This window comes from Danio rerio, chromosome 8 (genome assembly GCF_049306965.1).
Source record: "Danio rerio strain Tuebingen ecotype United States chromosome 8, GRCz12tu, whole genome shotgun sequence".
In the NCBI taxonomy this organism is placed as follows: domain Eukaryota; kingdom Metazoa; phylum Chordata; class Actinopteri; order Cypriniformes; family Danionidae; genus Danio; species Danio rerio.
Window position 1 is genome coordinate 36,631,105 of NC_133183.1, and position 12,084 is coordinate 36,643,188.

Sequence of the window (12,084 nt, forward strand, 5' to 3'; positions counted from 1 at the left end):
AATGAAAATCGCGTCACAGCACACACTACAAAATATTAAGGTTATCGAGTCAATGAAACACATCACCTGATTGCAGTATAACTTGCTTTATCAATAATTATTATTATTTATTATAGGCCAGGTTACAAATATTTGAAAATCTGTCACTACATGCCAAACACTCAAAATAGGTTCCCTTTTGCATAGCTATTAGTGGCAGTTATGAATTAAATAAATGGGCATATCGGCACGTAAGGTGAGTCGCCTATTATTTATCGTCTGTTTATTTTTCTCTGTTCATTTCTTTCACATGCATGCAGAGTGAACAGTCTGTGCTGTTTCTGCTTGTTTAATAGAGCGCCTCCTCTTATAGCCGGCCTATTTCGGTATAAAGGACAAAAAATTTTTTTTTTGTATACTGTATGCTATTCTATCCCCTATATTAAACACAGCAAATGTATAATTAAATATTAGAAACATAAATATTTTAAGTTTCTAAAAGCACATTTTAATGTTTAAGCATTGTTTATTGGCCGTCGGCGTCGATGATGTGCACCTCTCAAAAAATGTAACTACAAGTCGCAACGACACAGAGCGCAAGGTCGTGATTTGTTTGATGGTCGTGATTGGTCGGCTTGGCAGCGCTGACAAGTCTGGGGGCGGGACCAAGAGCCGTGCGAGTGGTGCGAGCCCAATAGAGCGATTGTTTACACGTGTGGAGTCCCATGAAGGAGCTCTGGATAGAAAGTTTTGTTTTGTGTTTATCTCATAGTTAAAGTTGTTCCACGTCCGCCGGTTCCAGCCTCAAAATGAGCGAGTTTGAGTCACTTGCATGTTCAGGAAGCGTTTAGAAAAAACAAAACAACAGCGAAGAAACTCAACACAGAGGAACATTAACACCTCACTGCCAACTAGCGTTTTGAAAGTGTTAATGCAGACCAACAGAGACATTGCGCAGAAGTAAAATAAACAGCTACGCGGGTTGCATGTGCCGTGGGTTACGCCGATCATAACGCAGAAGTATAAACCAGGCTCTATAAACTTTAATTTCATAAGTGCATACAATATAATATTAATAATAATAAGACAATTAGCATGTTTATCAGGGTAGACGACATGCAGTGAGTGGATAATTCCATATGTGCAATATGTACATTTAAATCTCTCCATTTTGCTGTAATGGCTGTGCTGTGTTTGACTGGCAATAGCTTTTAGATTATAACCCGCGACCCACTTATTAATATGCAGCCTTTTTTGATTACATGGGGCCAGTTGCACCAGCAGTGTGTAAGTTAAAATGAAGCCTAGTTGTGAATTAAAGGGACACTAATTTACAATGTACGCACTACTAAATATTTCTGTGTTGCAGCATTTCACTCAGTTTAAACCTAACGCTGTGTTCCAACTAAAAATTTACCGCAGCCTCCCCCCATGTATAATGGTAGAAAAGAGATGACGGTGAGATAAGTTTACATCGAGGAGCTTGCGATGATCTCCCTCTATTCACAGCCTTATTTTCTTCCTAAATCTCGCATTTCTTTCGGTTTGTGAATGAAGAGTTTAATTTTGTTTCAAGAAATGTTTTGTGTTAACATACATTTCTTTATGACTGGGTTTTTTCTCCCTGCTATTTTTTCTTTAACGTGTAGAATATTTAAAAAATCAAGTTTTATGTTTTGATAACTTTGTGTAATTTGTGTGCATTCACAGCAAATTTTCAAAGAACAGTTATATGTAGATGCATTAGTTGCAGAATTCTAAATCAGTTTAACGATTGAAACACTTTTTATTTGATATTAGGTGATTTAATGCAACTATGTATGGCTTTACGGAGAGCTTATGACCTTACTAACTACGGTTTGCCTTAAGAGCATGTGGTGCAACCGAAGTAAAAACAACTTTAGTTATAAACATGCCAGTAGTTATTATTATTATTATTACTACTACTTCTATTATTATTAGGCAATTTTCTGAAGCAACCCCTGTAACCAATTTAGTGCTTTTGGGTTGTTGTTGTTTTCGGTTAAAGCGCAATGCCCCATTAACACCTCAGACAGGCTGCTTCATTAATAGCCAAACATTTTGTTTGAGATGAGGGCAGGGGTATATCTTGAGTATATTTCACAAGCAAGGTTGACACAAAATCCCCGGTTATATACCTTTTACCTATAGGCCAACTTCTGGTAATGTAGGCTTATATAGGCTGTTTCTATTCACAGCAACTTATGGACTGAACTACGTGTTAATTAAAATTTCTATATTAGGCTCGTAGCAATTGATATTGGGAGTCATGGAATATTGTTTGCATTTATTTTGCATATTGTTTGCAATATCCTACTTTAATAATAATAATAATAATTAATATTATATTAAAAAGTTTTTTCTATTTCTAAATAAATAGCCTACTGTAAATTAGGCCTACAACCATTAATGATTTATATATGAAATTAGAAATGAAATTCTTAATAATATTTGTAAAGGAAACAAATATAGGTCTTATATGTGCCGTTATATATATTTCAATTAATATGGAATATAAGTGCATGTTTTCACCAAAACTATGATAGATTTTTTTTTTAAATGTGTGATTGTGTAAAACAATATACTTTGCAAATAAAATAATGTTTTTTTTTTTTCTCTCTCTCTAAAGAAATTGTTACCACCTCGTTTAGAGCATCATTATGGGCATTTTACGTTATAACTAATGTGGGTCAAACAATAGATCTGTGACAGAGAAACTACAGGTTTTGGGACACACTCGTCACTACATCGTTCTTTTCCCAAACGACACATTGTACTATGATATTTCTGCCGCGAGTTACGTTGTTGTTTGGGAAACCCAGCCCTGGTGCAGAGCCAGAGGAAGAAGCGTGCTGCGCTTGTGGAGCAGATAAGAAGCAAGAGAAACTTCTAGACCAGGGGAGAGTTTCCCAAACAACGACATATATCTGAATGAAGGGGTAATCTACTGTATTTTAGCCTAATTATTATTTCTAATGTTTACACACTGTGAAATAGGCTAATCCAATCTTAAAAAAACACACACACTAAATCATTTTTTGTGAATTGTTTTTATTCCAAGCTAAATAACATTTTAGAAAATGTTGCATATCAAGCTGTTGGTATCTCCTCGCGGTTGAAATTGGCTGTTATGCGAAAAAAAACAAAAACAAATATTAGCTCGCAGGCTAGTTGCTTTTTAGATTTAATTTAAGCCTATATTCAGCTGACAGCGCACACTCAGCCGCGATACAGAGAGAAAAAGTAAATAATAGATTCTTTAATGTAAACGACTAAGAAAAACTTCGGCTATATACTCGGGAGAGGACGTAATGAGATCTAGACTGGCTGTAAAATATATACACCAATAGTAATAGTTAATCAACGCATTTTATTTAAAAAAAATCTACTCATTTTAATATTGCGATTTTTACATTTTTTAGAGAATGTCTGTTTTTATTAACTTTTCTGTCATTTATTTCAAATTTGTCATTATTTTATTAATTTGATGATGTTAATATTTTACATAGGCTATTTTATATACACATCTAAAATCATTCAAATTAAGGTTGTGACGATGAGGAAATTTCCCCACCGGTTAATCGACATGTGACAACACCGGTAATACCGGTATCATAGTGGGGGTCGGGGTTTCCTCTTTTCTTTCTGCTTTTAAATAGCTTATAAATGCATATAATACTTTCACTTTCAGTTTTGCGGGAATTGCCAATTCGGCGTAAATTGTTTGAATGGACGAATGTGATGAATGTTAGAATGTTTTTAAAACGAATAAGAAAATAAAATAGCAAGATAAGTAATTAAATTGCACAAAGTTTAAATAAGATTAAACGAATGAACAAGAAACAAATATAAAAGAAAAGCTTTCAAAATTACATTACAAAAATGACAGGTTGACACAGTCTTTAAAAAAAAATAAAAAATAAAACATTGTAAATTGGCATTTATTAACAGTGAGGTTTACTTGTTCTTTGCGAGGAATCCTGGCCAATATGTTGACCATCTCTGGCTTAAGATGGGATCTTGTGGGGCTTACTATGTTCCCCATCGTGCTGAACACACCCTCAGATGAGCAGCTTGTTGCACGTAAAGATACTTTTTGGTTACATTTGCTAACAGGGGGAACATGTTTGGTTGTCTTTTGTTGTCCTACCTGACTTCAATAGAGTGGAGGAACTATGACGTCAATTTGTATGCAAAAACCCGGAAGCGAGTTAGCATTTTAGCACTTCCGGTTCCCTCGTCCCAAAGTCAATGGGTTTTTTGAATGGGGTTTCAGTAAAATCGCTCAAATAAGGTCCGTGGCTAACACCAACTCAATATACTTTCACGTTTTGTTCTACGACATAAAACACATCAGTTACAGCACACTCTTCAACTTTTAAATCGATTATGCTTCTTTAAAAAGACGGTTGCTATCAAGTTGCTAAATGAGACTACAGGCTGCGTCGGGGGCATTATACATCATCGAGCTGATCTGGTCTGGAGCGCAGCTCGCTTGGGCGTTTGGATTAGTCTGTGATTTAAGTATTTTCAGAATAGTATTTTATAGTTTGTTGTATTATTCTAATTGAGAATTCAGATTGTGTGTAGATAATTCCTTCACATGTAAAGGCTGTCGAGACAGATTCATTTGTTGATCATTCATTTTAATTAAACGATAATATGAAGATACTGCTCAGTTTCTTTCCTGCTCTCAGTAATGCAAACGTGTGAATAAATGTGTAAAAATACATGCATGTTAACTGTCATTTTAACGTGATCAAGTGATTTCTCGTCTTTTTTTCTTCATCAACACATTTAACTCTGTCATAACTGCAATATTTACACTCCTCCATAAAACGTATAGCAGATGTGACTGTATTGGGCTGTTTTTCGCTGTACTTCGTGACACAAAAGGAATATTGAATGTTATTCTGTGTCCATGATGATGAAACCTGCAGGCATTTGATAGACTTGTTCCTCCTCACGCCGTCGTCTGTTAAGGTAAGCGGGCTGTGTGCACGCGAGCGATACACTTATTTAAATATGTCTCATAATAATACTATATAGGCACATTTATACACATTTTTTAAACTTTTAGAACAACCGCAAAGCAAAACATGTATTTCCCACGTAAAAACGATCCAAAAGGCACAAAGGTCTATGTGTGTTTGCGTATTTATTAGTTTATAATATATAGCGTGGATTACAATATAATATACTGAGAGATTAACTCTTTGTCATGGACGTTATTTCTAAAAATAAGCTTGATAAGTCGTCTGTAGTAGGGTGGGGCTGACGTCACTGACGAGCGCCCCGAGGGCGCTGTAGTCCGTTTATAGCCTTATGTTAGCTTTTTAAGTCTTGCGTTTGCATTTAAGATCCAAAAGTGCTCAATGTTATATTTTCGTGTGACAATTATCCGGCTGAACAAAACGTGTAAGTGTAATGAACAGTGTTTGAACACAGAGCGTATTATTCGCAATCTTCGAAAACCCTATGGGAAAATCCTATAGGGATTTTCACGAGGGAACCAGTTTTATGCTAGCAGCCGATTAGCCTACAAAGTGACGTCATAGTTCCTAGTTCCTCCACTCTATTTCTTAATGTATTATTTAGCCTATTGCATTATATATTAATAGCTTAGTCCTTATGAACAATCCGTTTATAATATAGCCTTATTAACGAATTTATAGGCTAGTGAAGAATAAACCGAATATGAAATATGATCCTTGCATAATGATCACAACTAAACAAGCTAGCACTCATTTTATATATAAACTTTAAATAAAAAAGAAAGAAATGTTAAGAAATTAAACATTGTGTAAAAAATCTAAAGACAGGCTAAATAAAAGTAATTTTATTTAACAGGCTAAAAAAATAATCAACATGTAAATGTATAAATATTTCGATAAGTATTGTTATGGAATATTTATAACTATATGATCTTGCTTTTTTTGGTTATATCCATACAAGCTTTGAGCTCTCTTACAAGCACAGTTGACAGGCGCAGGTGTCTTATGTCACTGTCAGTGGCGGATTACACACAGCATACCCTGGCAAGATGTTTTATTTGTTGCCGATTGGCGTGTTGTTCCTTTTTTAAAACACCTTTTGTTTTTAAAATCCCTCAAGGTAATGTTGTCTATCGAGTTATATAGTCTCCCTCGGAGATATTGTAGTTCAGTAACATGCTTCGCAGCATATAACCGTGAAGCTTAAATAGGCTGAGCATATTTTTATTAATTTTAAGACACATTAATACAAACTAGCCACCGTTTGATTTTTTTTCGTTTACGTATATTTTTATCAATCGAAAAATGCAATGAATAGTTTAATTTGGTTTTCATTTTATTAGAATTAATATAATTAATAGGCTACACAACTCCTATTGGCTCGAATTGCGTTTTGACAGATAAGGCGTGACTTTCTGGCTCAAAGATATTTGTGCCTGTTAATTTCAGCGCTGTATTTTGAAAGATTTCGCAAAGGCTTCAGCTGTTCTACCTGTCAGCCGGTACCAGCCTCAGTTTTGCGACTTGACCTGTGTGGCGTTTCGATGTCTGAATGATAGCGAGAGAGAGATGAGATCAGACCTCAGATTCGATGTGTTGCCGCACTTCACAGTTACTTTATAGCAATTTTTAATATTGGCTCACCTAAATTAACTTTTCATTTATTAAAAGCCGAAATATTTCCAGACAGATGAAGCAACTTTCGGTTTTTAAAGACAGCGGCCTCAGTGATAAAAGACGCGCGCACACAGGTTACATTCTTGTAGGCATATTCATCTTTTATTTTTTTACATGAAATGCATAAAGTGCAAAAAAGAAGAGCTGAACTTCGGAAAAAGTGCTCACTTCAGTTGCCGTGATGATTGCTTTGTTTCTCTGCAGTTGGCTTGTCGATGGCGCGGCATTGCTACATCATTCTTGTTTTAATAAAAATAAGATATTTATTATTAAACACTGTGAGATGATGGTCGCGTGATTTTTAAAATGAGAGTATGCCTTGCATATTTATTCTCACGTGATAAATGAAATATGACGCATTACTATGTTCAGATTTTAATTATAAAGCATGCTCTGGCCTTAAGTAAATTATTACGAATTCTATTTTCCATTTAATTAAAATAAATATTTAATAAAAAAATAAATAAATAAAACGAATACTTAGAAAAAACAAATGTGAGGACGGTGTCACGGTAAAAACGTGATGTCACCGGTGTTGCGTCTTAAAACCGGTATCACCGTCAACACCGTCTATCGTGGCAAGCCTAATTTGCTTTTTTAACTTGTGAGAGAAAAGCGAATTTTACCTGTCAGTGGCTGCACATTGCTCCTAAATAGCATAAAGCATTTCTTTCTTTTGTAACATTCTTTTTTTTTTTTTTTTACTTTAACCCATTAAAAGAAAAAGTGTCATAATAAATACAATTATTATTAAAAATGCAATTAAGTTTTGTCTGTCGCATAGTTAACTATGTGATGTGGGTAAATGGTGTTTCAATGCTGCAAGTCCTATATTTCAAACCTGCGGGAAGCACTGTAATTGATCGTTTTTTTTTCCCAATAAGGTGGTGTAATAAATACATTACAATTTTTAATTAAAAGTTATTCACATTAAATAATAATAATAAAAAACATTGGTTTAAAGAATGTTAAAAACGCAGGATTATGTTTTAAATAACTCCAAATCGAGGCATTCATTTTAGGCCTCTACAAACTACAAAACGTCAATGCAAATTAATGCAATACTATATGTAAAAACAAACTATTATATACTATAGTGGCCTATAAAAAATGGTCAATATTGCCTTATTTCTCGTCTCGCTCAGCACATGTGCATTGAATCGCAAGTGACAGATACAGAGGAAATTAATAAAAATAATATAGGCTAGATTTAAAATAATATAGCCCACCTAGCAGTTTTCTTTAAAATTATAATAGGCCTGTATATAAAAATGGACTGAAAATTCTTGTAGGTCTTTTGTGATGTTCAGTTATAAAAATGCTTATCTGTACATTTGTAAAACTGTCCTGTTTAGGCTATACTGCTTCTGCTTTTGAAAAGGAAAAAAATAGTCTGGGCTATACTTTGAATTAATCAAAAACAGTTATAGGTTCAGTTTGAAATTTAACTTGATAAACAGTTAATAATGGCACCTGATGTTCAAAGAAACATCAATGGGGCGTCGATTAGGGATGTTCGGTTCTGGGTTTTTTGGATGAGACTCTTAACTCCTAATTTTGGAGTCGGTGGAATACATATGCATTCACTTAAAATAGTGCAAGGATTAAATATGCTGTCTCATATCGCACTTTACACAATGCTACTACGTCAATTCCAACATTGTGTTGTTCTCTGGTCAGATAAAACCAGCAGTAAATCATTTCCAGCCAAAATAAAATAGTTATCAACCTAAACTTTTTTACAGCATATTTTAATTGTCTAGTTTAACTAGTTTAGTTTAACTTAGAAAATTACAATGCAATCTTGGAGACATAAAGTTAAAACATAATTTTAATATCAAAATGTTTAATGGAAAGATGAGTGGCAGTTCATTAACAAATAATCCCAACTGAGCCCAAACAATGTTAAAAACTATATAGAATAGTCTAATTATTTAGTATAGTCTAAGTATCTAAATACTTTACAGAGAGAATAAAATAATCTGTGGTTGTTCATTTCTTTGTTTACTGATCGGTTGAAGTGTCAAAAAATAAAGTAGCTAGCTTCTTCATTTGATTTAATGACCAATTAAATATTAAACCACATACATGAAATATTTAACTTAAATAATTCATTCATAAACAAACCTAAAATAATAAATAAAAGCAGTGTGACAGAGCAGTATATGCTTTAAGGCACAGTCTCTCTTATAAATGTGGTTTTCTTTAAAGTGTACTTTTAAATAGCTCATTAGTTTACTCTTAAATATTACTGTTTGTTTGTGCAATTTGTTAATTATTGTAATTTAATAAAGGTGTGTTAATGAGACGGCGGAAGAAAAGGAGTGACTCAGACCTAGTTTTTGAACATTTTACCTTGACTATATTTTTATTTAAAAATCCTCTTTTGGAAGTTTTTGCGTTCCCTCGCAGATGTTTTGCGTTCTCGCAAAACTGTTTTTCCACAAACACTTCCTGTTCACTTCATACATGTCAACCCTCCTGTTTTACCAGGATTCTCCCAAGCCTTCCGTTTTTGCTGTGATTCTCCCATATTTCTCTTTCTTTCCATTAAAGCTGTGGGTCGATCATCGCTCTTCATATGCAACCTGTGAATTAGCGAATGCATGTATACGGATGTGCTAGGTATGATAAACTGATCCCAGATCAGCTTCTATACACACCATTTAAAGCGACACCTCTGTTATCAAACAAGTGATGAGCAGCAAATGAATCTCTCATTTTCTTTTATTTCATATCAGAGGTGTCAATTTAAGAATGCACAGATCTATAATGAAAGTATTCCATTACTTAAGTAACTGTTTGTGCTCATTTAAGAGAAAATGAGTTGTGTTTAAAATAAAACACACAGGACGAACATGTTTACATATTGTTAAGTATATTTGTCTGTTTAAACACAGATCTGAATCCTGCACTTTAGCTCCTCTTTAAATGGCATGTACAGAAGTTGATCTGGGATCAGTTTATCATTCCCTGATTCAGAGGTTGCATATGAAGGGCGATGATCAACCCACAGCTTTTAATGGAAAGAAAGTAAATGCAGACATTTTTATATTTGTTTCAGAATGCTTTCAAAAATAAAAATATATGAGAAATATGGGAAAATACTTAACAATAGTATGATAGAGGGATAGAATGGTAAAATACAGGAGGGTTGACAGGTATGAAGTGAACAGGAAGTGTGGATAACGCAAAACATCTTTGTGAGGGAACAAAAACTTAAAAATATATATATATATATATTCCTATCACTGTTTTTTTTTCTACCATCCTTTTTTTTTCTCCCACTCAGTTTTTTTTTCTTCCACCCAATTTTTTTCTTCACCATCACGTCCCTTCCGAGTCTCCGTACTAATGCCTTAAAATGTAACTTAATAAAATTTTTTTAATGACATTTGATTGTAACATTTAACTTTTTCCTAACACTGATTTTGGTTGGTTAAGGTTTTGTGAAGCGTGATTCAGTAATGCTGATTTTACTATATTTATTTACCGGTTATAGAATAGTCTAACCGTGGATTGGCTTGCATGTATGGGCATAGTTTGACGTCTTTACCTAAAACTTTAAACCTTTATAGGCCTATTATAGGCCCATATAAGGATAATAAAATTTGATATAAAGCACTCGTTTGGCAATGAACCATGATCTGTCTGCGTTGATAAATGGTATAAAATCAATAATAGCAAAACTGCATATCATTATTACTATAAAAAAGTATATTACTGCCTTGAGTCAGTAACTTAGGCAGTAATGCAAAGTAATAATTAATGTGAATAAATAGCCTAAATGAAAGGAACAAGAGGGACCAAAATTAGTCATGGGATTAAAATGCCTCCTCAGTTATGATATCCTGGCGCCGGGCCTGCTACCCTCGCAAGTATATTATAAACATACGGGAAGTAGGGCTATGCAATTAATCGAAAATTCGATTTTGATTATGGCTTCAAACGAATATGAAAATCATTAATCGAGATAAAACGATTGTTGCATCATATATCGTCCTCTTTTCAGTTGTACACATTTGTTGCTCTGCAAAGCTCAGTTTCACGTGAATATTACTAAAAGCATGCATTGTAATTTTGCAGCACGGCATGTGCATCATTCATTGATGTACATTCGAATCATTCATGTTTTAAAAGCATGAATGAGACCGCATGGTTTGTGTATGCGGCACACACATATTCGCACACTGTGTGCTCAGAGCAAAGCACACACATCTAAAGTTATCTTAATGTGAGCATTTTAATGGTCAAATAGGTATCAAAACGCGATGTTCAGTGATTATTCATATTAACTCTCATTTAAGTAATAAACAAACTAGTTGAGAATCAAAAGACATGTGAAAGAGAAACCATAAATCAGAACCGTACTGCTCTTAAAGTGAAAGTGCGTGATATTCCTGCTGCCGACTGTTTTTACCATTAATCAAACAACAAAAGAAGACAATCCCTCACTGTTCTTGTCTGAAGGACTTTAGTAGCTATAATCAAAGTTTTTTTTTTTTTACAGTGAAGATGCTTAAAGCACAGTTTGTTTCATATTTTTATTCTATTGTACATATTTCCCTTTCCTTTGCAGGGAGGAAAATAAATGAATACAGTTGAAATCTAAATTATTAGCCCTACTTTCCCCCCCCAATTTCTGATTAATGGAAAGAAGATTTTTTTTAACCCATTTCTAAACATAATAGTTTTAATAACAAATTTTTTATAACTGATTTCATTCATCTTTGTTATGATGACAGCACATATTTTACTAGATATTTTTCAAAATACAAGCATTCAGATTAAAGTACGATTCAAAGGCTTAATTAGGATAATTGGGCAAGTCATTGTATACCAGTAATTTCTTCTGCTGACCATCAAAAACTACTTTGCTTAAGGGAGCTATTAATATTGACCATAAAATAGATTTCAAAATATTTAAACCTGCTTTTATTTTAGCTGAAATAAAACAAATAAGACTTCCTCCAAAGGAAAAAATATTATAGGAAATACTGTGAAAAATTCCTGAATCTGTTAAACATCATTTGGGAAATATTTATAAAAAATAATAATAATAATTTCACAGGAGCCCTAATAATTTTGACTTGAACTGATAATCATTTTGAATAATTGTGATTAAAATAATGACCAAAAAAATCGTGATTATGATTTTTCCCATAATAGAGCAGCCCTAGCGGGAAGCACTGTAATTGATAAAAAAATAAGGTGTGTATTAAGGACATTTCAGTATTTATTAAGTGTTGTCCACAATAAATAATAATCATATTAATAAAAACACTGATTTAAAAAGTATTTTGTGACACCTACATCTATCATTACAAACACAGGTTTGTTTTAAAATAATAACTCTGTACCAAAGCGTTTATTTTAGGCCTGTATAAACTATAAAACATCTCTGCAAATTAAT

At 33.5% G+C, this 12,084-nt stretch overlaps 1 long non-coding RNA gene across 1 annotated transcript in view; it reads right to left on the reverse strand.

Moving 5' to 3' along the window:
- Positions 1 to 6,720, reverse strand: part of LOC137496369 (uncharacterized) — a 39,832-nt gene extending 33,112 nt beyond the window's left edge. The window contains exon 1 of the long non-coding RNA XR_012384487.1: positions 6,611 to 6,720. This is a non-coding gene — a long non-coding RNA (uncharacterized lncRNA). The remainder of the gene's footprint in view (positions 1 to 6,610) is intronic.
- Between the last annotated feature and the right edge of the window lie 5,364 nt (positions 6,721 to 12,084).